Below are 4,786 nucleotides of genomic sequence, written 5' to 3' on the forward strand. Positions count from 1 at the left end.
AGACACTTTTAAAAAAATAGTGGTGTAGTTGTTCAAAGTGTTAAAAAAGATAACATTGTTGTTAACTTCTTATTAATTGAATGTTTATTTAATTTTTTATTTAAATATTTTGTATATTTATTAGATTAATTGAATTATGTATTTTGTAATTAAATTAAATTTTTGTACTTCCAAATTTTATGTAATTAGTTTGCAAAATTTGGATGAGTTAGTCTCTTTAATTTAGAAGAAGAATTTGAACATACGTGCATGCATAGCCCTAATAACTTTTTATATAGGTGAAGGTAGACAAGATATCAAGATATTTTATCTTAGAAACTTCCCCTCCATTGGACATCGATACTCCTTCCTCTACCTTCCCAAGGCCACTGTTCATAGATATTTCTGAATTTTTCATTCTGGATATTTTAAATTAGTTTCCATTCTAAATTTACATAAGTTCAGTTACTATCTTAGGCCGTGTTAACTCACTCAGACAAAGAGCCCGACATCCCACTCTTCGAATTTCCATGTCACACAAATTGTCAACGTTGGGAAATTAACCTAACATGGATGAAATATGAAATTAACCCCTTCTCTTACAAGAATCTTTAGGTCCTGTATATTATGTCCAGTTACAACAACAAGTCATAAACTCCAAAATGCTGAAAATATAATTAGAAAGCATATTGATAGCAGCTAGGTACTAACTACTGTTCTTTCTGGGATTCAGGAACCCTCCGCGCTTTTGTGCATGTGTCAGGTGGAGTCTATTTTGTTAAAAAAAGTGGTGAGATGAAAGATGAAAAGAGAAAATGTTTACAGTTAGCAATTGAATGAACTCAGATTATTCGCGGTATTTCGAGGCTTAATAACTGATTATTTTTCTGCGTACCACCCCTTAATGAAGTACAATCGTCGAAAAGTACTAGTCTCAGGATCCTGAAACGAGCTGTATACAAATATCTAAAGCAAGGCTGCAGTACGGCAAAAATAATTCGGTGCAGCAGTTTTGTTGCTATATTTCGTAGTAGAAGTCCTCTGAGAAGTGATGTGCAAAACGTAACTACAGTACACTCCCGAGTATTCAGCCTAATATGGCGGAAAGGCAAGCGGGATAGGCCGGATCTTTGAATACCAGAAGACAAAGTTTTAATACCAAAGCTCACTGAAATAACACGTATTTACTCACTTCTGATTGAGTACTTAGCCCTTCATTTATCTCAAGCTACGTAGAAAGTGAACACGACCGCGACCCTGTGAATCATAGAAGCAGTTCCGGTAAGTGTCGAATCAAAACAGAGGGCTCGAGAAGAACAGAAGGTAGTTTATATATGTTTATATACTGCACTGCGCTTATTAGAGAAAAAGTAAGTTAAAGGATATAAACTATTCACATTTTAATATGAATTCTGTAACTTCACTGTGGCATACTTAAAAAAAACTAAGTATAACCCAAGAACTGCGTAGTTTTAATCAGAAATTTCCGCAACAATTAAAGTCCGTTACGCACTGGCGAAACAATGAACAACGAGCAAAACGCTGCTCTTTTCCCGTCACAACTTGTATTTTGTACACGATACGTAGGAGGATCGTAGTGGACTCCCACTTCCAATGCCTTGGCAATGTTGCAAATGCAACGCTTTGCCTACCTCATTTAACTATGATAAAAAAAAAAAAATAAAAAAAAAACCCTAGGCCGGATAGTTGCTAACCGGATATTCGAGAGTGTACTGTAATTATTTTCATGGCACAGCAGCTCGTCAGTGATATGTGTTACTAACTACTTTGCCTCTGTTTTGTCGCAAATTATTCATCTCTGTTTGAAGTAGAACTCCAATGCTACATCTTCAAGTCTGATAAAAAACTTAAATTTCGAAAACAAAGCAACCCTCCATTTTCCCTTACTAGATTAAAACCATGAACATGTTTCGCTTCGGGTGAAATGCTTAGTGGAGCGAGAAGAAATGGATCGTATCGCTGACGATGTTCCATGGGGAAATCAGAAACCCATACCCCCCTTTCCCTACTCAACTGACCGTGCCGAAAGCTCAGCCGCATCCTTGTCAAAAATCGTTTGCCACCTGCTGCCAGATTGTTCTGTCTATAGACATATGCCACATGGGTGAGTCACAGAGGGAATCCTACCTGTCGGAGTGTAGCAGACGAGAAATGCATTAGCCCGCGGTCATTTATTCAATGACATGTGCCGGAGTGATTTGGTTCGCCGATCAATTTCGAGAACCATAAAGTTGCCAGCCATAATTGCAGGGGTAGGTTCACTGACAGATGAACAACGATTGGGTGCATACTACAAACTTTATGCCTTTATCTCCAGTGCGCATCTTTACGACATGGCGAATATATAGAGTAAATTTAAAGTAAGTTGGTCTCTTCAGAACATTCTGCAGCTGCAATTAATAATCGGTTTGGTTTAGTTTAATTTCATTAATGTTCATTTTGAAGTTACACGAGGTCTATTTTAAGGTGAACCTAGCAATTTTGAACCATGCTTAAATGATAAGGGCGAAATCTGAATTACTTTATCTAACTTTCCCTGTGACATTAGATGGAGGATGATGACGTCCGGTTTAACATGCACCTTTTGAGGGGGGGGGCACCTCGAAATGAAGATGAGATGCTTCCTACATGGTGGTTGAATCTCGCCACTCTGGAGGGTACACAAATAGGTGGGGGATCTGACTCTTCCCATTTATGACGGGACGTACTTCCTTTGGGGAGGGTTGTACCGTGGTCGGTGATGGCCCTTAGGACTCAACCACAGTTCACGCCAGTGTTGCTGTTGCGGCGGTCCGGTCATTCAGCCTTATGGTTTAAATACGTGTGCCTTCGTGGCTGGTCGGAGAGTCAGTTGGTTGACTTGACTTAACATGCATCTGACTTAATAGTCAGTTTGACTTAATTTGAATTCATTAATGCTCATTTTGAAGTTACACGAAACTATTTTAAAGAGGGCCTAGCAATTTCGAATCATGGTCAAAGGACAAGGATGAAATTTGAGCTAGAATCCCCCTATCTAAGCTTCCACATTACACTAGAGAGAGGATGATAGACCTGAAAAGTTAGGTTTAACAAGCACTAGGTTTACATAAAAGGTGGATCTTCATTGAAATCAAGTAACGAATCTAGAATTTTCTGACTCTTAGAATCCGATCTTATCATCGTATTTAAAAATAGGACAAATACCTAAATCTAAATACAGACTATTCAAATGTGTTATATGTGGTTAAGTGTAATAACATTGGTTAGGGAATATAAAAAAACTCTTTATGTATGAATATATAAATCAATTAAAGCCACTTCCTTGATGTGCTTGGTTACAAATTCCATGTAGATCTACAATTCTCTTAATAGAACCACACATCATATATCATCTATTTGGTTCGTTGGAGTTAAGAGTAATCATGGTCAGGGCCAGGATAGCCTGATTGGTAGGGCGTTTGATTTGCGTCCCTTAGGTAGTGAGCTCGAACCCCGCCAGCCGAAGATTCTGTTTCAGCGTGGTGGCTGGCACACGTATAAATCTGTCGTGGCCACAAAGTCCTCCATGTCGAGAGTAATACCACTGGGGGTACTGGATCAGGGGTGATAGTTCTCTGATTCAGGTCTAAATTAAGATCTGTGGATGAGTGAATAAAATGCATCAATAAAGTCCGCTCTGTAAAAAGGGTTGTGACGTAAGTGTAGCTTAGTCGTACTCTTGGCCCTAGGTGGCGCTACTGAAAAACAAGAGACGTACCCTTGGCTTTAAATCACTCACTTCTAAAGTCAGTGGGCTTGTCTATGACAAGTGCCAATAGAAACAACAACATAGTCATGCTTGCATGAAGGACGAGCTGAGAGGCTTCTCAGAGAGATATTTCGACCGAAATATGATAGAAATCCTGAATTTTGACGTAAGGATGACATACCAAATTTTATCCGTCTAGAAAGTAGCATTTTAAATTAAAAATTCACAGACAAAATTCAAAAAAAATTTTTTTTAACTTTTGTTCAAGGGAAGCGTATCAACATCTCTGTACAGAATTTTGTGACGTTTATACTACTTTTTCCTTATATATTCCACATTCGAGAACAGAAATTTAAAAAAAATATTGATATCCATATAATATAGCCATAATGGTATACCCATATATCCATAATGGGTACTTTGCTTCTAGAGTTCGATTTATATCTAACAGTTACAAAGTTCCATAAATTTTTCATGTTTTTTATAAATTATTTTATCTTAATTCCAACATACTAAAATTAAAAAAACAAAAACAAAAAACAAAACATTATTTATGCGTTTTTTCTATTTTCTTTCAGTTCTATAAAGCGCAAAAACACTTACTTATGAATTTTATTGGTAAAATATAAGCCTAACAAATTATGAGAAAAGAGATCTACAGGATTGACAAGACAGTCCAGGGAAGAAAGAACCTGTTTTGCGTGTCATTTCTTTAGAGTCGTATTGGCAAGTCATAAACAAACAGTCGTTACCGAAGGGGGCGTAGCTCAGATGGTAGAGCGCTCGCTTAGCATGCGAGAGGTACCGGGATCGATACCCGGCGCCTCCAGTTTTGTCTTTGCTTAAGTGTTCCATAAGTGTTCCATAAAGTGTTCACTAGCTTTACATAGAAATTTTCTTATTAGTTAAATTCAGGCTCAAAATCTAAATATCCTATTTTATCTTTAATTTTAACCAATCTTTTAAAACGCTTATGAAATATTTATGTAAAATGTCAGGAAAATACTTAAGTAATGCAGCCTTATGTAAGAAGTAACATGGGATAAAAAACGGTTT

At 37.2% G+C, this 4,786-nt stretch overlaps 1 non-coding gene across 1 annotated transcript; it reads left to right on the top strand.

The window, feature by feature from the left end:
- The first annotated feature begins 4,486 nt into the window (after positions 1-4,486).
- On the top strand, positions 4,487-4,559 carry Trnaa-agc (transfer RNA alanine (anticodon AGC)). The gene has a single exon. It is a non-coding gene; the product is annotated as a tRNA-Ala (tRNA).
- The last annotated feature ends 227 nt before the right edge of the window (positions 4,560-4,786 follow it).

This window comes from Argiope bruennichi, chromosome 10 (genome assembly GCF_947563725.1).
Source record: "Argiope bruennichi chromosome 10, qqArgBrue1.1, whole genome shotgun sequence".
Classification (NCBI taxonomy): domain Eukaryota; kingdom Metazoa; phylum Arthropoda; class Arachnida; order Araneae; family Araneidae; genus Argiope; species Argiope bruennichi.